The sequence below is a fragment of the Hyaena hyaena genome, unplaced genomic scaffold (genome assembly GCF_003009895.1).
Source record: "Hyaena hyaena isolate Hyena2069 unplaced genomic scaffold, ASM300989v1 scaffold_143, whole genome shotgun sequence".
Lineage (NCBI taxonomy): Eukaryota > Metazoa > Chordata > Mammalia > Carnivora > Hyaenidae > Hyaena > Hyaena hyaena.
This window is the reverse complement of record NW_024080775.1, coordinates 69571-92326: the sequence shown is the minus strand read 5'-3', so window position 1 is coordinate 92326 and position 22756 is coordinate 69571. Positions and strand designations below refer to the sequence as shown.

General features: G+C 36.7%; 1 long non-coding RNA gene and 1 pseudogene across 1 annotated transcript in view; one reads left to right on the top strand and one right to left on the bottom strand.

The window, feature by feature from the left end:
- Positions 1-22756, bottom strand: part of LOC120235986 — a 178072-nt gene that overhangs the window by 143225 nt on the left and 12091 nt on the right. The gene's annotated exons all lie outside the window — the stretch shown is intronic.
- Positions 1664-1783, top strand: LOC120236016 (annotated as a pseudogene).

The following is a 22756-nucleotide window of genomic DNA, read 5'->3' as shown; positions in this document are numbered from 1 at the left end:
ATCTCATTCATGCCTCAGAGTAGCCTTGAAAAATATGTTATAACTGTTTCCTTCATAAGCTAGGGAAGAAAGAGAAGAAAGAAGAAAAGAGATCAAGTGGCTTTCATAACATCAGAATGGAGGTGCCATACCCAGAAATACCTGTCCCTAACACTTCGCTTGGAATTATAACTTATCCGTACAAACCAAAATGTAGAGACCAGTTGCTAGTAGAGAATGGAAACAAGCAATAAATAAGGATAGAATTTAAAATAAAAAACCTTTGAGAAAAGAAAAATTACAAATGGTCCCATGAACTCAGACAATATATCACATTACTTTACCACATTGGGTTTTTCCCCACCATTTAGTTCACCGTTCTTCAGAGAATTCAGCCTAAAATAAATTTGTCTGCAGTGGCAAATTTCCTAAAACAAATATTAAACATGGCTACTGGGATTTCTGTAGCATGTTATCAAAATAATGAGTTATAAATACTCAATTTATATACCACGTACCTATTACCAAAAAGAAAATATACACATCATCCCCTAGGCCTGAACTAAAATTTATATTTACATTAGTCAAGAAAAAGAAAAAGAAAACAAGAAGTAGAATCTGAGGAGAGTTCAAGTATAAAGGTCACAGGACGTACTGTCAACACTCAGTGGTACCGTCAGAAACCTCATTCCAACCTGTGGAGCAACCCAAATGGCTATAACCCAAAAGTAGACCTTGTATTTTTCCCCCCAGGGGTTATAACTTGCAGGACTAGTGCCTTTCCAGCTGAAGACGATCAAGTTTGAACTTTATCAAAAGGTATACAGCATATAAAAAAAGATCATAAACCCACCAACACAAATAAATGTGAATCTGGCTACACTATGGCTGTTTCACATGTCACCAAAGCAGGGAATGAAACACTGACATCGATTTGAATGCTGCAGTTGAAAAATGTGTCCATGTAACTGACTCATTTTAACTCTCACAAAAATCCTGTGAGGTAAACCCAATTGTTACAGGTGAAGAAGGGGAAATTCAGAGAAATTAAGTGGCCCAAGACAAGAAAACCCGGATGATGGCTTGAGATTCTTTCCCTGCTATGCTACTTCTGAAGCAGTAATACAAAAAGCGGTGGGGTGTTTGATAGGAGTAATGGGCACATATATTTAAGCCATTAAGAACTAAGAGTAGTCTTATAAAAAGAATACAGAGGGATGCCTGGGTGGCTCCCTCAGTTCAGCGTCTGACTTGGGCTCAGGTCATGATCTCATAGTTCATGAGTTCAAGCTCCATACTGGGCTCCAAGCTAACTGCTCAGAGCCTGGAGCCTGCTTCAGATTCTGTGTCCCCTTTCTCTCTGTCCCTCCCCTCTCATGTTCCCTCTCTCTCAAAAATAAGTAAAAACATTTCATTTTTTTTTTAAAAATGCATAGAACTTTCCTAGAATGGCCATCTTTATTGCCCTTCTCCACTCAATATCCATTATGTAATAAGAACTAATGTAGGAATTTAAAGTACAAGGAAAACAGAAGGGAGGGAGAAACGAAGTACAAAAAGAGAAAGGTAGAAACAGAGGAAGCATAAACTTCCTAACTTAGCTAAATAAATATATCTCTTCTCTGGACTAGAGACTGTGATAGCAATATATAATTGTGCAGGCTAGACTAAAAAGTGATGTCTTAGCTTTGTGCAGTGGCAGTATTGTAGCTAAGGAGGTTTATCCAAGGTGTGATTATTGCTAGTTGAAAAAGTGATGTCTTAAAATTTAAAACAAAAATATGTAGTTGAAATTTACATGTAAATATTGAGATAAAGAAAACTGTTAAAATCTATTAAAACTGCTAGGATCCCACTGTACTTTAAAACAAAAAGTTGTCTATGGTAAACCCATGGCATTATTACGGAGGTAACAAAATTACTTACAAAGCCAAATCAAACTTAATTAAAATTGAAACAAGTTGATAGCTAATTCATAGTAATTCAAACCTTATTTTCAGTACACACATTAATTTAAGTTTTCCACAGTAGTCACCTCACTAGGAAAATCCGTTCTATGTCTTAACCCTCCTCAAGAAATGGCGATTCCCTAAATAATTCAAGTTTTCAAATTATCTTCAATAAAATAAAATAGTGCTTACCTATTTTTGCTTAATCCAACATTCTTTGTTGAACCTATTTTAGTTTATATCAACCCTTCTAATATTATTCCTGGTGGTGGAGCATTCCAAGGAACTTTGGGGGTATCAAAGTGACGGATTTGAACATGGTGATATTTGAAATCCCTCCAACATGAAAATGAAACGATCTGGTGAATAATCACTTTATTATTAAATAAATCTACAAAATGATAAGTCTTTTAAAATCTGTTACTGTATACGTTAGTCACGAAATTTTATGTGTATATATAACTGTGTATGGTCCTTACTGTTAATCTACAGAAATGATCTATTTGCAAGCAGCTGCAACAGTCTGCAAGTGCCTAAAATGATCTTGAAGAGCCATAAAATAAACTCAGATGAAGAAACTCCCTAAAACAGATGCTGTTTCAAAGGGGTACAGGTACTCCAATGTTTATAGCAGTGCTATTGATGATAGCCAAAGCATGAAAAGATCCCAAATGTCCATCGACAGATGAATGGATAAAGAAGATATGGTATATATATATATATATATATATATATATATATATACACACACACACACACACACACACAATGGAGTGTTACTTGGCAATCAAAAAGAATGAAACCTTGCCATTTGCAGCTACCTGGATGGAACTAGAGGTTATTATGCTAAGCGAAGTTAGTTAGAGAAAGAAAATATCATATGACTTTACTCATAGGAGGAATTTAAGATACAAAACTGATGAACATAAGAGAAGGGAGGCAAAAATAATATAAAAACAAGGAAGGGGACAAAACATAAGAGACTCAAACAAGGAGAACAAACTGAGGGTTGCTGGGGGGGGGTTATGGGTGGGGGGATGGGCCAAATGGGTCAAGGGCATTAAGGAAGATACTTGTTGGGATGAGCACTGGGTGTTATACAAAGGGGATGGATCACTGGAATCTACTCCTGAAATCATTATTGCACTATATGCTAACTAACTTGGATGTAAATTTAAAAAGAAAAATTAATTAATTAATTAAGAAAGAAACTGCCTGAAATAAATTTTATTGTTTGAAAATTGAGGAAACCTCTGACCAATAATAAGCAGAAAAAAAATAAATCTACATTTAAATATTTAGACCCTGGAAATTCTTAATTATAATCTGAAAAACCAAAAAGGCATATGATTTTTTCCATCTGAACACCTTATCTTAGCTCAGAATTAATGGTTTTGAAAGACTGCATTTTTTCTGGGGTTCCTGGGTGGCTCAGTTGGTTCAGCATCTGACTTGATTTCAGCTCAGGTCATGATCTCACAGTTCATTAGTCTGAGCCCCACCTAGAGCTCTGTGCTGACAATGCAGAGCCTGCTTGGGATTCTCTCTCTCTCTCTCTCTCTCTCTCTCTCTCTGCCCCCACCCCCACCCTAGCTTGTTCTCTCTCTCAAAATAAAGAAATAAAAATAAATGTTTAAAAATAGAAAGACTGCATTTTTCATAATTTGGAAAGAACAGGCATACCAATCGATAAAAATGGACACCATTTTGTATGTCTAGTAAAATACAAAACACAAAAAGCCTTGAAATATATTGTGAATATGCAAAGTATAACTTATAAATTAATGTAACATATTTTAAATCTATTTTAAACCTTTACAGACAAATAAGTGTGGTCCTTCAAATAACCTAACTTAAGAAACCATGTATTCATCTCCCTGTTGCTACTATTGCTTAAGACACTTTTGGAGCTTAACACTTTTCTAATCCTCCAATTAACAACTGATCTAAGACAACAGATCTGTTACTTCAGTGCCACAATTTGTTCTGGCCTCCACACCCACTCCCCTTTTGACTACCTGCTTCTTTTATTCACCAGACTTGACTCAAATATATGTTTTTACTCTCTTGAAATATAAAGCCTTTCTTCAAAGTTAGAAAATTTGCCCACTGGGATCATCAAAAGAATATGCTACAGGCTCTATGAGAGCTCCAATGGAGGTGCTCCTGAAGATTCTGAGCAATTGCAGTATCATTGAGAGAATTATATAGCTTTGAAAGTGACTATGCTGAATTAGTTCAACACTCTTTTATACAAACTTTAAGAACATTTTTTTAACGTTCACTCACTTTTAAGAGAGAGAGAGAGACAGAGTATGAGCGGGGGAGGGGCAGAGAGAGAGTGAGACAAAGAATCCGAAGCAGGCTCGACATGGGGCTCGAACTCACAGACAGCAAGATCATGACCTGAGCTGAAGCCAGATGCTTAACTCAGGTGCCCCTCCTTTATACACACTTTTTGTTTTAAAAAAAAAACTGAATTAGTTCCCAGTCCTCTGATTCAAAAGTGGATCTTAATAAGAATATAAACAAAACATTTTTAGGCATCTATTTCATCCAGACATATACACTGAGGACCAAGAGCGTATTTAAAAATGTGAAAAATAAGATAAGCAGAATTAACAGGAGGACTTTTGGGGTTGAGAAACTTTTTAAACTGACAACAAAAGCTGGACAAAGTGATTAGCTTTGTTAAGTAAGCCTAGGGAGGAAATATCAAATGAAAGTAGAAACAATATAGCTTGTTAGGACAGAATTCTGTCACTGAGGTCCTTACCCTCTCTGTATAACAGAAAAACATCCATTTAAGGGGGTACACCCTTTTATCTACCTCTTTAATACTTAATTTATCTCTCTTCATCTGACAAACTCACACTACTCCAGAAAGCAAAATATCTAGATTTGGGCGGATAGCATATCCTCCACTGTCTTATTTTGAGGTCTGGCTACCTGTAACTCAATCCATAATATTTGGAACTATAACTAGAACCAGAACATTCTAATCTATTAACTTCTCAACATGCACATATGACCCAAACAACTATGTAAAAGTCAGTGGAGAAATAGAAAATAATATATTAAGGTAGGCAGAAAAGGCATTAGTCAGATGTTGCATCAAGTTTATATATCCTTGAGATTCCCATAGGCTATGGACACTACTGAAGGAGCCATCTTATCTGGATGCATACTATCAAACTTGCTGAAAAGAAGAGACCAGAGAGGGATGGCTTACAAAATTACCACTGGTACACTTCAAATTTTCAGTGAGATTGTTTATCTGAGATAAATTCACCAATAACATCCGGCAAAACAGATAAATTTTCATAAGACCATGCTTCTATATGTTCTAACTCCCAATCTCTTCCTAAACAGTTCCATAATGAAATAAAACATGGTCATTTGTAAAAGCACTTAATTTGGAGGACACAGAATGAATTATAGACTTTTCAAAGTAAACATTCTAAGATGAGTTTACTAGTAGCTAACCAGAAACCAGATGACTTTGAACTGTTGAAAAACCACCAGTAATGCTTGCAAAGGACTTAACAATTTCAATTTTAATTTGACTCCTTTTACTATACTCTGCACTTAGGATTTCCATCATAAAATAACTTTTCAATAAATTATCATTTAAAGTTTTAAATAAATTCTTTTTTTTTTTTATGCCTGTGACACACAGATGTGTTTCTAGGGTTTTTTTTTTCTTTCTATTCCAAATTAACATTAAAAAAAGATATAATGAATCTGATACTTATTGCAATTAAACAGTAGTCATTTTCACTTTGCAAGCAAGATGTCCAAGTTAAAAAGATAAAGTGCCAGCCCCTTAAATGTATTAGAGTCAGTGTTGACTTTAGAACCCAGGACCTCTTGATCCTGGATATGGAACACAATTTGATGTTAATAGTTTGATGTTAATTTCTCACATATATAACACCGTTCTTGCTGCTACATGGAGCACAGGCTCTTTATAACAAATACCCTACAGATCTTTAATTGGTAGTTAGGAAACATGCTTTTCCTAATCATCGAGTCTCTTTTAAATATTATATTTTTAAATACTCATTTAGGGAAACTAATGAGGTAAGATATGAGAGGGATAAAGAAGGTATGTTCCTTTCAAAATTAAAAATTTTAGGACATCAGTCCAGCAGGCATAAAATGACATAAAACAAATAACTGGATAATCAAACAATAAAAGCAAACTAGAAATAATATGAAGGCTTTTTTAGAAACTATTATTGCACATATGCAATAATTACTTCCATCAAGACTTTTATTATACATTTGTTTTTATGGAATCATAATGCACAAGTGCATGCTATTGTTTAAACACATTCACCACATACCCCATAACAGAATATGATGACAATATGTATTAAGGATAATACAGAAAATGTGGCTAAATGCATTCTGTATTATGGTTCCATAATACAGCATGCAAATGGTTCTGACTAAGCAGACACAGGAGACAGTCGTTAGTGTGCACGCTGTGAATGTATATTATGAATAATGCATAAAACTTGGCTAAATCCTAATGAGTCCATTGACATCCTATGGGGTCCAAAGGAGGCTCAGATCCCAAAGCATGGCCCTGGCACATTTCTATCCACCAGTCATCGTAAAAAACAATACCATGAAAACAAAGGACATTAAACAACATGAATGCATTGTCATTCTAGGTAAAGCTTTTGAAATAAGCACAAAAATTAGAAGAAACTTTGAAAGGAGAACTAAAAGTCTATCTTACATCATCGCCCCACTTACAGTTTTTCAAAATTATCTATTGCAATTTAAATGGGACAAAAGCTGCAGTTGCAGGTTTGATGTTATTTTCTCTGGTTTTCTTCAGGGAGCTGCTATTACAAGGAAGATCTAAGCAATCCCTAAGAAAAAGTGACCAAACTCTTTAACTGCGGTGGTAGAAAGTCTTCCTGCTTTGAATGAGTAATACTTACAAAATGCATTATAGCCAATTAAATCAGGAAACAGATATAAGGCATCTGAAAGCAGTCTTTATGGTAGAAATTCCTTAAAATTCTAGTTTTTGCACAGCTTTTTAAAGAATCAAAAAGAATGCCATGAGCATGTCACTTGCAGCACACTAAAAAAAAAAATCCTTGATTTTTTCCCCCCATGGCCATTAACTACTCTTACCAATTGAGTCCTTGAAAAGAGAAATCATGGCTATTATCCCTAGATGGGTGTGCCCCAAGATGAACACCTATATGAACATGCTCAACGTGTTCACTGAGCCAAAAATGCTGAGCTGAGCAAGCTGTGCTGGAGATGCACAAATTAAGGATGTGACAGAAGCCTGTGCACCCCAGCCTTCCTTGGAGTGGGAGGCAAGGACAGCTGCTCCTTCGCAGTGTCTCCAGGGGCGGGTGGGGAATGGGCTCTCTGGGAACACATCCCCAGAGAACCGTGGAGAGGCGGAGAGGCGAGGGCTGGCCACTTGGGGAAGCAGCAGGCCAAGAAAAACCCTGCACTCTCTGAAGACACGCAAGAGCAAAAGGCAGGAGTTAAAGTTCTGGGGATGGAGCTCTTGACTGATTGCCCGGCTCCCTGGGGTTTTCCCATCCCCTCACCAGGTACAAGAACCAGGCAGAGTCAGGACAAAGGTGGAAATGGGAACCTGCCATAGAACCTAAAGTGTGGAAATACAGGAATTCCTCCATCACTGAATTGTTAAATGCAGGTCACTCACCAGTCCATATTTGGGCTCAAATCAGCTCCGGGGCCTGGTTCTAATAGTAATTTAGCATATATGGTATGAAGTGAGGGCTCCTGGAAGACCCCTTCTGCGAAACCATATTGCTATATTTTCCCATCCTTAACTACCAGAAGAGCCAGAAATTCTGAGTCTAGTAAATGTTTATGAAAAACAACCCTTCATACAATTCTATTTAAAGTACAAATACTCCTGGGTATAGTTGAGTTAAAAAAAAAAAAAAAAAGAAAGAAAGAAAGAAAAGACAGATAAAAGAAAATGAAAAAAAAAAGTATGATACGTTTATGTTTGCTTTCTTTTGAAAGGAACTAGCACAATGAAGGAGGCTTGCATGTCTGGGGTAGATACTGGGTGATTTAAAAACGGTTAAAGACGGGACACACTGAGAGATTAACTTTGCTTGCTCTTCCGATAGGACCCAGGCTAGCACAACCAGGGATTCTGTGATGAGGAATTAAGACTCTCAACGGACTCTTCAAGTTTAAAACTTCCCCAGCACTATCTTATTATGTTTGTATTTACACCTGGGTACGCGCTGTCACTGTTACTAGAGCATGAAGTATGAAAATCATACAGAAAAATAAGGTATCTGTTGTGACCACTTGTGCTGTTTCCCCTGTTCTAAAATTTGCGTCGTAGCAAGTGCAACGGAACAAAATGCTGTTCCTGATCGAACCATTCCTTAAAGCTAGTCTGCTTTTGAAAACCAGTCTCCACCAGAGCTTGTCCCAGCTCCTCTATAAGCCACTGACAATTGCTTCACTCCCCCAGTGTCTCTTCACCCCTCCCAGATGCCGCCAGAAGGATAGCAGAAAGTCTCTCAGTAGCACTTTGCTTCGCAGCAGGAAGCTGCACTGTTTGTGATATCCATTTTGATACCAACCTAAATTAGGCCTCTGGAAATAGGTAATGCATAAAAAGAAGCGTTTTGTGTCACCAAATTATTATTATAGGTTACTGTTAACCCTTGGAAGATAGAGGTGAGCTCCGCAGCACCCCACTGAGGTGACTATTTGTCATGAAATCACAGGCCCTACCTCAAAAGATGTTTCAGGTGAGCTTGTGATAAGGCAAACTATCCGGTTGACCTATAGGATTCTGATAGCTAGCTTAAGTGGGGGAAGCTACCAGAAACACCAGTTAAACAAAAGGATCAGCACAGCGTGTGGAGCCAGCAGTCGGCTAGCACAAGTTTTACAGCTGACAGAGCCTAGAGATGCAGGCAAACGAAAACGGCTCAGGATATTTTACTATCAGACAGATTTAAGACTCTTCTCTTCGAAAGCTCTCCTTGCAAAGACGTGCAAGGGGGCAAAAGTTCAGAGCTACGGCTATTTTTTTAAAGGTCGCTTGTGATAAAACTAGTAACTAGTCCGGTTGAGATAATAAATTGGAAAACTGAATACCCTGGCGCTTCTATTTCTTCATATAGCCCAGATGGTAAATAAATTTTGTTTTTGAAATTCCTTACCCAAAAATTTCAGTTTCTGGTCCACAACTGAGATTCAAAGAAATCTAAGAACTGACCCTAAAACTATCCCGGCATCTTAATCCTAACGCCAAGTTTTTGGAAACGTGGCATTCATTGTACCTTTTCTAATTTAATCTCTGTAACATTTGATTCTCTCTTATTCTTCTTTCTTCATCACTACATTAAAATAAGCAGCATTCACAATGTTAATAAATATAAACACAAATGAATTCAAGAATCCAGTCGAAGACTGCTTTCTATGAACCTGTATGTAACCTGAAGGAAACACACCGAACATACAAAGACATTTCTCATCTTTCAGTCCACCTAGGTTCACTTGCCGATTAAAATTTCTACAAGAGTCATGATGTCATACGATAATAACTTGGCTTCCCCTTCTTCCACATGCATTTTTATTCTGTGTTCTGGTAAAAATTATCACATGTGCCTGGCTTATCTCATTAAAATAAACAGACATGACTGAGTTCATATCTCTCGAGACACAGTAAACACAATGCAAAATGTAATTCCTCAAATTGGAATAACTGATATTTACTGAATAAATAACTGAATAATTAAAGCTTCTTTATAGTGAGTGTCATAAGTTTATGTCGAAGAGCAACAGAATGATTCTGCAACTGGTATCATGGAGAAAAAAACAGCTATTAAGAACAACCAAAGTTTTATAAGGAGTTCAGTAGACTGTGGACACCAGCCAAATTTCATAGCTGCACCACAGCTTTAGCTGAGTTGCTAAATTTGAAGGCAGAGTAAATGTTCTTCTCCCCTTTCCTAGACACAACCCATAAAATAATAAGTTCTCTTTAATGTCTAAGAATGTTGTTTAGGTCTCATTCAAGTCAGCAACAAGAGCTTCAGTCTCAGAAAAAGCCTAGGCAATCGCAATAAGCTGCGGTATATAACACTTTAACAGCAAAAGTCCTGGAGTCCCTCGCTTCAGAGTGAGGCCATCGTAGGCTCCCAATACAGTCTCATTCATGGAATTCCTACTAGCTAATTGCTTGGCATCCTCACAATCTCTAGGTATCATTGAATTTCATATCATGAATTTCAGCTCCTGAAATTAAATCTCCTATGTTTCCATTTTCTAAAATAATTCCTCCATTCAAATATCCAAGAGCATTTACCTCTGGTCATAGTTAAAGCACCTTGCTGTTGACAAGGCACTTTCTTGAAAGTTTCTGCAGGCTACGCGTCACACACCGTACTTACCTGGGCGGTCCATTCCCTGGGAAGTCGCTTTTGCTGCAGCCTCCTCCTTAAAAATATTCCTACACCCATGCTGATTTTTTATCTGTTCAGTTCAAATTTAGATTCATTGGTACTTTTCCATAGTTACATTTCTTGCTCAGTTGATATGTCCTTTTATTTATTCTGAAGTTTTCGATGTAAGACAAACAGGAATACCACCTTCTAAAATTACTACTATCCTACCATCCTCTGATGGAACATTAGTGGGAAGCAATATTCTCCAAAGCTATGAAGCATACACTGCCCTAAATTACATTGCAGTCGCTGCCCTGAGCTCACACATTTTTGAATAGAAAGGCTCCCAGGGATCTCTCTGTACTGACTGCATTTACTGCTTTAAAATATTTTTAACCCAGACGCTGAAGTGCCAGCCTTGCAGTTCCTCATGCTAATCCCAGCTTGGGTGGCTGTTCTTAAGGGAAAGCATTCAAAACATTGTAACAGTGCATCAACTTTGACCCTTTTCACTTAAACATGAGACTCTTAAAAAAAGTTTGAATTCCAGAGGGAATCACTGAACTTTGACCTGCTTAAAATTAGTTTTGTTTTAGTGCCTTCATGGTGACTCAACAGGCCAATTTTCCAGACACTTAAGACGTTTCTGCCCCTGAAGATTCCAGTTCAAGTCCACAGCTATGTTTGCTGCTCAGATCAGAACACTTTGTCCCAGGATTTCAAGCAACAAATTCCCAGATCTCCATCTCTTTGCCAGATGTTGGCATTAGTTGGTATTAAGCTGGATCTAAACACACACACACACACACACACACACACACACACAATCAGAGGAGAGGCTCTATTTTTCTTTTTCTTTTCTTTCCACATGTAGCCTTTTAGGAAACAAAGTTTTCCACTCAAAACTCGGTCATGGAGAAATGTTTATCAGGATTATATAAACATTACTTACTAGCCTAACTCCTACAAGAATAAAACTCCTAACTTTTGGTAAGCACTACCATGATACATTAATAATACAAGCTTTCTGAATCTACTTTTCTTAATGGGGGAAAAAAAAAGCTACTTGGGCTTCATTTTCTAATCTATTACAGATTTTTTAAATTGTTAGTGAATAATTATATTGCAGATGAACATTAATACAGTATTATACTTTCCTTCAATGGAACTTCAAAAACACATTTCACATTTGTTGTGAAAAATCCATGACAATTCATAGGTAAAATAATCAAAGAACTAAAGGTATAGATACAGCACAATTCATTCAGTTTGATTTAGTACCTCAAAACTGCTCCTCCTTTTAGCTAAACTAGCTTTCTTGCAAAAACAAAACACCACCCAATTTCATTAATACAGTCTAAGATATTTAATAAGAAGGAAGTAACTATTAGCCTAGAACAATTCCTGCATAAACTCTGTGCTTTAAAATTTTTAGAACAGTCGAGGGTGAAGGGATTCAGGAAAAGGAAACCCATGTAGTACTACGAAATCAGAAAAAAAAATGTTAACACAGTTAGTTAGCCAGGATAAAAGAATTAGTATAACACAAATTAGTCTACAAAACTTACATGCCATGTTAAACAAGAAGACTTTATTGTCTCCAAGAGGTGAGTTACCTACACTGGAAACTAGCACAAAAGTGCACGAGACCATATTTGAACATTGCTTTGCACTTAAATCTATCAATTTTCGAAGAGCAACAGATGATATTCTTGAAATACAGGCATTTGATCCCTATTGTTAATGACCAAAGCTAGAAATCAGGAGCTACAGGGTACATACCGTATCACAAAAACTGATCACAGAAGAATTTATTTGAATTGTTTTCTCTCCTATTGAACAGCACTAATTCCAATGCTAATACTCAGAAAATAAAAACTACTCAACTGAGTCTCTCTGGCAATTATGTCTTTCATTTCCTACCTATTTAAGAAAGAACATAATAAAGATGTCCAGGGGCTTCTGGGTGGCTCAGTGGGTTAAGGTAAGCCTCTGGCTTCGGCTCAGGTCATGATCTCACTGTTCCTGAGTTCAAGCCCCATGTTGGGCTCTGTGCTGATACCTAAGAGCCTGGAGCCTGCTTCCGATTCTGTGTCTCCACCTCTCTCTCCGCCCCTCCCCCACTTGCTTGCACACTCTCTCTTTCTCTCTCCCTCTCAAAAATAAAATAAACATTATTTTTTTTAAAAAAAATATGTTCAAATTGGGGTAAATGGTGAATGTTTTGGATATGTACATTACTGCTTTGTTTTTATTTTATTCACAAATCACTCAACACATAACATTGTGTGAGTGGTAATGAATGGGCACAGATTTCTTAAATTAAGAAAATATTTGGAATTCAATTATGTTACATTTCAAACACATGTAACCAGGTTCTTTCCTGATGGCTAAGAAAACGGGCACTAATCGTTTTAAAAACTGAGTCAATTACTTATGTGAAGAGGTCAACTAAAATGAAAATCTCAAATGCTACCAAATAGTACCTCCAAATGGCATGAAAATAAGTATGACTTACGTAAGATGCTAGTGAAAATACATATATTTATAGATAAGACAGTGAATGGTAGTATTTAAATAAAATTATATAGAGACATTCCCATGTAAGGACCATTATCTGAAGAATCTGCCAACATAGGATTAGCACTGTAGCTGCTTAATCCTTTAATTGTCTTAATAATAAAATCTGCTACTAATTGTGTAAAGTATTTTGGCCCTGCATTCCAAAAGACATATTTGCATTTTTCTCTGTATACAGTGTAAAAGCTAATATACTGTGTCATTAAAAAGTCATGTGACTGGTTTTCATACAAACAAACCATGTCATCCACATGCTTTCCCTTCAGTGGTCCCCTTAGAACACGACACCCTCACCCTACACATCAGCCATCAGTCACAGTATTCCTACCACCTTCTGAAAGTGCTTTCCAAGTCTGAAACACACACGCGCGCACACACTTCTAAATATCCTCAATGGTGACAAATTTCATAATTTGAAAGTCAATTTTAGCCGTTTTCATCATTTCAGGGAGACATTTATAGCCAACTCTGGTGAATAAAAAAAAAAAAAAGATGATGAATCTCGGTATAAAATACGAATAGAAAGTAATGAGATGGATGTTTTAGTCAGGCTTGCAAATGATTCAAAAGACAATTCTGGGAGGAAGTTTTCCAAAACGTTTTGAACAAGGGCATCATCGGAATCAGGGTTTTGCTTCTCTGGGTGGCAATCTTGGAAAACAACATTAATGTGAATGCATAAATGATAGCACAATTGTTGTTTTTAAAAATCAAACTTGGTACTTTTCACTCATAACTCTGCATATATGAAATAAGCAGATATGCACTTTCATTTAGATGGTCATAGATGTACATTCTAAAGCTTCCTCTGGATAAAATGAACCATACGTTGATTTGCAAAGTATTGTATACAATATAAACTTAACTCTTGATCTTGCAAAAAAGAAAAAAAAAACTGTATTTCCATAGTCAGATATTTACATGCAACTCCAATCTGTAGGCTTCTATAAAGTTTTTTCTCTCCAATATACAGTCAAAATCTAACAAGAGCTCACTGTGGGATTATGCACAAAAACTGCAAATTTAAACAAGGTGCGATCGTATACTTTTTCACACATTATTGTATCATGCTGCACCAGAACAGTAATGTATGCACAGTTCCAAAATAGCTTGGGCTATTACTGCACAGACTTGAAAACTACTAAATCCCAATAAGAGTACGTTTCAAAAATTGTGCCTTCATTATTGCACGCTGGTAAAGGTTGCTTTTGCTATTTATATTTTACAAAAGAAAAATGCAGAAATGTCTATGGCATTGCCTCATAATTCTGAGGTCTTACTTATTAGACTCTTTGTAGTTATAAAAGTTGTTTCATCAATATAAATATGACAATGGGACTCAATACTATTTAATTGACTCAATTATGGAACAAGTGTGGGTTTTTTTTTTCGTATGCTGCCCTACTTTCTTTTAAGTTGCATTTGAATTATTGATGAAGTTGCGATAAAGCATTTCTTTGTTACACATAGTTTAGAAGTAGAGAATGATGTTTCAGGGTTAATTTTTAGACCGATAGTGATAAAATAAACACAGTTGTTGTCCTTTCAAAGAAAGTCAATAGCATGGTACAAGCTTAAAAGATGAACTTTTCCTTTTTTGCTATTGTCTTGAAAATATGTTGTGCAAGAAATCATGAATATAAATACAAATATTAAAGGAGGAGATGGTAAGCAAAGTGCACTATAGAAAATACAGGTCCAGGTCTTCCTGGGTATTGAAAAGATGTACACCTGTGATAAATTTAGGTTCGGTTATTCCTCAGATATTCCAAGCACGTTAGCTATTGGCAGGATAAGGAACTCAAAAATGGTAGAATGAATAGTCTGGGGGACAGGGACATTTCTTATTTAGACTACCTAATCATTACACAACTGATGCCCCTTCCACTTCATTCTCCAAACAGCAGCCAGAATGATCTTTTTAAAATGCAAATCTAAATCCTTTAATCTCTTGCCCTTGCTCTTTTGATAAAAACTCCAGATCCTTAGCAGCAACTACAAGACCCTACTCAAGACAGCTCCTGCCTCCTTCAGTCTCATTCTTTGAAAATTTGCCCTTCTCTTCTGTGCACCAGACACTCTGGTCCCCTTTAGTCCCTCGATTTTCCAAGCAGTAGCCTGCCTCAGAGCTTTGCACATGCTGTTCTCTATTCCATATTCACCCACACCTTCCCCACCTAGTTACTTCCCCTTCCCTCTCTTCCTATCCCAGCCAAAATGTCTCTTCCTCCGGTTAGCCTTCTAAGACTTCCAGGATAAATCAAGCTACTCTATAACCCCTTTATAATTTCTTATACTCTTCTGCCATAATGCACTCCACAGTAGTTATCACTAACACCATAGTACAACTCTTAGTCAACCTACATTCACCAAGTAACTAGAATCATGGGTGAGCGGAATTCCCTCTGTGAAACACACTATTGGCCATAGCACCCTAATGGCAAAAAGGCTACCCTCAATACCCACACACATATACTCAGACTACTTTAACTGCCTGCTTAATCCCAAGTCCATTTATGCCATTTCTACTCCTTATTGGGTAAATTCATTAATCATCACATAACTAATAAAATATGACAGCAAAAGTGTTTTTAGTGGTACTAGATTAAATGTCTTGGAAAAAATAAAGGCAAATTGTTTTTAATAACCACTACAGTTCTCTTTACTTCATAAAATTGGGATAAAACTCAAAAAAAATCTACGCAAATTCTGCACTTAAATTCCTTGTCAAATGCCTTTAAGCTTTTCTGCCACTTTTAGTAAATTTTTAAAAAAGCCATAGAATATATATTATGGATGTAACTTACCCAAGAAGACAACACAGATCATCACTCAGGGGCCCCACAAAAAGCCTTGACTACACATCAATTAATTGGCAAACTGATAAACAAGGTTCCATTGATAAAGCACATTATTTTTAAAATCATAAAATATTTAAAGTACATATCATTTATTTAGTATTCTACACGTATGTGATTTTTTTTAAATTAACAGTCGAGCTACCAGTCATAATTACAATGAAGAAGAAAACTTTAATCTATTTGTTGACACAGTCAGATAATTAACCTCCATCTTTCTCACTAGACTGGAAGCTCCAGAAGATCAGGGACCAAATCTCTTTTGCTTACCACTGTACCCCTATTACGAGACATTTCTCACATGTGACAAAGAACAGACTTGCAATAAGAAGATTTTAAATGAGTGAATACTAGTCACAAGCACAACATAGTTCATTTCAGATTATTAAAATCAATATGCAAATAGTTGTTCAGAGAATAAAAACAAGTATAGATGTAATCACCTGAAAATTTCAAGGCACAGTACTTCAAGATAATATATGTCCTCTACCTAATAATGGAAAGATCATTTGTGTGTATATTTAAAAAATCTTAATTTTTTAATTATTTTTTTTAAAAAGCACTCTCTATCACACGGAAGTTTCTGCCTTTTAATTTATGAACAATATTTAAGATTATGTAGCTAGGTTTCCTTAGGAATCTACCCATAATTACCATATCATTATTAAGACTTCTATATACTAGTTCCAAATCTGGCTACCATTTAATTTTATCTATAATGAAAGTAATAATGCTACCTGAAATGTACTTATCCCCTTCCTTCAAGAAATCCAAAGCAACCAATATCTTTCAAGCACACTGTTAAGTATAAAAATGAGAACACAACCAAAATGAATTTGTATTAACAAAATAAAAGATATTAATAAGGAAGCTAAGCTATCTGAAGTTCAGGCACAAGATCAAATTGGGATAATTCTTTTAGGCCATGATGAGTTTTGCCAGAAAAATTCTTACAAACATTTAAAATTCCAAGAGACATGAAGGAATTCACTATACTTAAGAAAGGTTTGTCCTTTCATTGTTGAGATGGCATAGTATAAATAAAGGTATCTTTTTTATTATTGTATGTAACTGACTTATAAGTTTATGAATCAGAAAAAAATAAGTAAAAGCATTCTGGAAAACAAGGCAGGATATGGCTCATAAATTACAGCCAGATATACACAGGGGTAATGGTGTCAGTGTGGCCCCAACCTTTTAGTTAATTATGAGGAATCGTTAAAAGGAGGAAACACTAAGTCATTATGACCCTGGTTAGCACACACAGACACATACATGCAAACAGACACACACTCCCTCCATGATTTTTAAAATATTTTAAAGCATCATGACTGTATTCTAAAACGTTATTTATTTTTAATACTTGGGAGTTCGTATGATCTCATTTAAGTAGTTACATGGGTCAAACTCAAAAAACTGTCAAAATTTGTCTCCAGTACAATTTTTCCCTATTTAATATATAACTCATGCTCTAGAAATCTATCTCAGAAGTCTTCAAGGTGGAGGCAAAAAATAGTAACAATCTACTGGCATGCTAGAAAACATATTATGACTTCTATTTACATTACTTGTTCTATAGATATTCTTTTTCCCTCTTTATCTCATTCCTTTTAATTTTTATTTTTGTTTGCCACTAGTAAAATAATAATCTTTTTACTGATGGTGTACCTACAGGATCCTGAAAAATTAGGAGAGCAGTGAATTTGATGCCCCTCTGGGAATCTGGAAAACCTAGGCCTACATTCTTGTCCACATCCTGAGCCAGAATTCCTCCTCTCTTACCAATGCATGGAGACACCATTACCCCCGTCACATGTCTACATCCAGTCAGCTGCCCTACTTCCAATTAAAATGTTCCCCTGGCCTCATTCCATTAAGATATTTTATCCAAAGCTGGAATTACTTTATTTATTTTTTCCTGTCACCCATTCTGCCTATCCTCTCTTCACTTACCCCTCTGACAACCATCAGTTTGTTCTCTGCATTTATGGGTCTGTTTTTGCTTTTTGTTTGTTCGTTTGTTTGTGTGTTTTGTTTTTTAGAAACCAAATATAAGTGAAATCATAGGTATTTGTCTTTCCTTGTGTGACTATTTTACTTAGCATACTACCCTCTAGGTCCATACAAGCTGTCATAAAAGGCAGTACCTCATTCTATGTTACGGCTGAGTAATATTCCATTGTGTACATATACTACATTTTCTTTATTCATCAGCTGATGGACACTTGGGTGGCTTCCATATCTTGGCTGTTGTAAATAATGCTGAAATAAACATAGCGGTGCAAACATTTTTCCAAATTAGCGTTTTTGTTTTCCTTGGGTAAACAACCAATAGCAGAATTACCAGATCATATGGTAATTCTATTTCTAATATTTTGAGGAAATGTCATACTGTTTTCTGAACGGTTTTATTTTTTAATCTAACTATTAACAGATTACCACAGGGGCCCTCATTTCACAACAGAAGTTTATGCTAATGCCATTCTCTCTCTTTTCTTTCATCATTTGTCACACATGTTTTGTATGCTTTAGGAAATGGATTATGGATGACATTGTCTAAGTTTTAGCTAAATTAACCCTCATAACATGGACAAGTGTTTTAAAAAGGCTTCCTACAAAACAGTAATCTAGGATTTCCAAGTAATACTAATAATGTAAATATAAATGAACGTGGGAAAATGGCAAAAGTGTATCTCTTAGACCACTGCTAGCTCTTTGTGAGCCACATTTCAAGGAAAACCTATAAGAATTAAAAAAAAAAAAAATAGAGGGGCACTCAGGTGGCTCTCATCGGTTAAGCCTCCAATTTGGCTTAGGTCATGGTATCACAGTTCATGAGTTCGAGCCCTGTATCGGGCTCTCTGCTCTCAGATCAGAACCTGTTTTGGATATTGGCTCTCTCTCTCTCTCTCAAAAATAAATAAATAAATATTAAAAAATTAATTTAAAGAATAGAGAGAAATTATCCGGAAGGCTGTGTGTAGTGGATGCTGTGGTATGCTACCTGGTGGCCCTCATTTGCCAGCTGCCAAGAGTGTTGGCTACTGAAGGCTCCCTTCCTTAAGAACTGCCCTCATCCAAAATTCCACCTCCTCCCCAAGGATGGCCCACATGCAACACCAACGTGAAGTTACAGAGGCCTGGCCTTGCCTCAGGTCAGGACATCTCTAAGAAGCCATCCAGTTCCAGAGCTCCCCATAGATTAGCTGTAGCCTCAGGTGTGGCACACTCAACCTCTCCTTGGCCCCATCTGGCTTCTCTCTCAGCCTCTCACAGGTGTTATTCCCAAAAGCCCTTGCAGTAAACCCAGTGCACACAAATCTACATGTCAGAGTTGGTGTCCAGGAAGCTCTGATGTACTACCACTGTTACTTCTATTGTCATTAAGCAGAACCTTGCTCTAAGGGTTTACTGTGCCCTGAAATTAGCTAAAGTACAACACATGTACACAAATCATGAATATGTGTGCGCGCACACACACACACACACATTCTGTAGAATTGTGCACTCTAAAATTTTACTGATGAGACACCCCAAAGTGTTAATATGTCATTAAATATGCAAAGAACCCATTCTAACTGCTGACTTAAGAAGCCATATTTCCATTTTTTGGCTAACACATCATTAGTTCATTCACAAGCAAAGCAGGCCACATTACTCAACACTGTAAGGTTCCCCATGGCCTACCAGACAGAATCTTGTGAATAGGGGTCTACGTTAAAAAGATCTCCCTGATCTGACCACTGTCAACAATCCCAGCCTCATCTCAGCTGGTCCCCATCATGCTCTACTGACACCAAACAATCTGTAATTTCACAAAAACAGCATGCCACATCTCACCTCCTTGCCTTTTCATTTATGTTGCACTGCCTGGTTGGAATACCCTTCTCCCTTAACAGAGCACCACTCTCTGCCCTACTTAGCTGAACTCAGAGCCTTACTAAGGGCAGGTTTCTGGGAGCAGTGTGCCCAAGTACAGGCAACACAGGGGTACAATGTCTGCAGAAGTGTTAAGAAGCATAATATAAGTAAAAGGTAGTGGGTTTTTTATTATCATCTGGCTCCAACAATTCTAAATTATGTAATAATAAAATGGTCCTTCCCACCAGAGCTGACTGCCCTGAAGGCCCACCCCGGACATGCCACCCATCCATTTTAGGAATGCCCAGTAAACACTGAGCAATCCTAGTAGAGCGTCAGGTTTGAATATATGTCATTATTAACTCCAAGAAAACCAAAGAAGTTGTATAAAATGTAAAAGTAATAAAATCATGATATTCTCAGAGATAAACAACATTTACATAGTCAAAGTGACTGTGTTTACTGAACTGATTTAACCCCTCTATATACACACAAAAAAAGAATGAAATTATATTGGAAGAAAGGGAAAAGGAATATGTGTGGTTTTAGGAGGGTGAGGTAGAGGAAGCCAAATGGTAGGAAATAGATTGTTAAATAACTTTTAAAAAATAAGAAAAATAAGGAGTAAACATTTACTTAGAAATACAGAGTTGAAAGTAGTGGCAATGTGTAGGCATGATCATTAGTAAGACAGGAGTGATATTTTATTCTTGAACTTCGAATTTATATAACGTACATACGGTATTTTAATATGTATTTAATTGCTTAATAAAATACTCAACTCATAACATCAATTTGCTTAGTACACCTTCCACAACCTGTCTGCTGTGCTCTCAAAATTCTCCATCACTACACCTATCACACTGATACATAATTACCGATGTATGTTACTAGCTCCCCTATCAAATCAACATTCCTGCAGACAAGAACCAACATTTATTTATATTTGTATCCCCTGGCAAAAATGATACTTAAATTTAAATTCAAATCTGAATTCAATAAATATTTACTGAGCTCCAACTAGACAAAAGCAGTAACAAGATACAGGTTTCTGATTTCAAAGGATAACATTTATAACCATAAAATGTCATCATATGGTAGAGCTCATTATGTGCCAAGGATTGTTTTCGGTACTTTGTATCCATTCTCTCATTGATTCCTCACAACTGCTCACTGATGTAATTATCCCCATTCTGCAGATGAGGGATCACAGACTGAGAGAGGTTAAGTAAATTGCCCAGCTCGAAAAAGTAAATGATAATCCAAAATAAGGGTATAATAATGAACTACAGCATCTACGTTCCAAAGCACAAACTCACAATTATATCTCAAAGGATAAGACATGTTCACAACATGCTTACAATATGGTACAATATATAATTAAGTCATAAAACTAGTTACAGATGTAAATAATGTAAGATCAGAAGCAGAGATCTTCGTTCAGTATATTCTATGGATACTATGAAAAAGTAAAATTTAATTTGGAAATTAAGATATGGGTAGGATTTCAGAAAATGTATGTGAAGGAATGTTACATACAAAAGGAACACATAGAAACGTGAAGGCAAATACTAAGATGTAGACAGAAGGCACTGTATGTTTCGTATCAAATCTTTCTGCCTGAATATGTAAGGGTTATAGCAGGGACAGATCCAGCCAGCAGACATCCCGGGAGAGGTACAATCTTAAGCATCTCTTTTCTGAACCTATGAAACATGGAAACAATGGGTAATTACCAGAGGGAATATCCCATTAGGTTGCTGGAATGGGGTTGGAAAGTAGGATTAACAAAGCACCGGAAACTGGGCAACTTTCCATGTTTTTTTTTTTTTTTCCCCTGAAATCCTTCCTCTAGTCTCCATCTTTTGGAGACAAGAGTCCAAATTTCAAGCTACCATCTTTTGCTTGTATAAATAACAGCAACAGCCTCCTTATTCGGCTGCTCACGTCCACTCTAGCCTCTCTTAAATTTGGTCTACATGCTATAGCCACAAATTTTATTAGTTTCTTGTTTAAAACTATCCAGTGGGTTTCTTATTACCCTTATTATGAAGACTCAACTCTCTAACATGGCCCACCAGGTTTAATGATATGATCCCAAACTACCTCTAGAGCCTCATTCCTCAGACACTTGGTTCCAGCCATGCTGGCCTTCTAATTCTAAGAACGTATCCATTCCCCTTGTAGAAAGCTTTGCACATGCTACTCCCAATGTCTCAAGAGTTTTTTCTCTTGTCCTCTTTACCTCATTAACTGTTCTTCAAATGTGACTTCCTCACGGCAGCCTCCTCCGACTGACCCTCCTAAATAGATCAGATACTTCTCCTATAGATTCTAAATACTGCTGTGAAATAGAGTTCCACAATTTGCAATCATAAATGCAGGCATTGGTTAAAGTTTATCGTCTCTAATAGGCTTTAAATCCTTGAGTACAAGGTGTGTTTCTCCTCCGTACATCACTGACATTTAACATGGTGTTCATAGTAGGTGCTCAATAAAGGTTTGTTGGTTGCTGAATAAATGAAGGGACAAAACAGAGAAAGCTGAAATACAGAGACAAGTTGATTGAGAACCAAGGAAAGTCCATTGATGAGCCATTCTGAAGTAGCTAGAAAAAGAAACTCTGGAAGAATTGTCTGAGTCACAGGGTTCAGGTACGAGCAGTGCCTTTTTATGTAATGGCATGGTCTCTGGTGTGAGCACTCTGAGAAGAGTTGATAAGGCTGACATGTTACAGACTGTTGGGGAGTCATCTGGGAAATTGTGTTCAGCTTGAATGCAGATCAGAAGCAAATTATTCTCAAAGGGTAAGTTTCAAATATGAACCCATAAAGATAGAAGACTTGGAGATAGATTGTAAGGCCCCCAAAAACCACACTTAAGAGTTTGGGTCCCATCTGGCACTCAGGCATTTTCGACTTTTGAGAAAGGGGCCACATGATCTAAACAGCATGTTGGGAAGATGCACCTGACAGTGGTAAACGGAACAGCTGTAAGGAGAGATGCTGGTTTGTGGAATTTCGCAATAGGTCTGAAATGAGCTAAAAAAAAAAAAAAAAAAGACTGACCCTGAGTGATGGAAGTGTGTATATAAGGA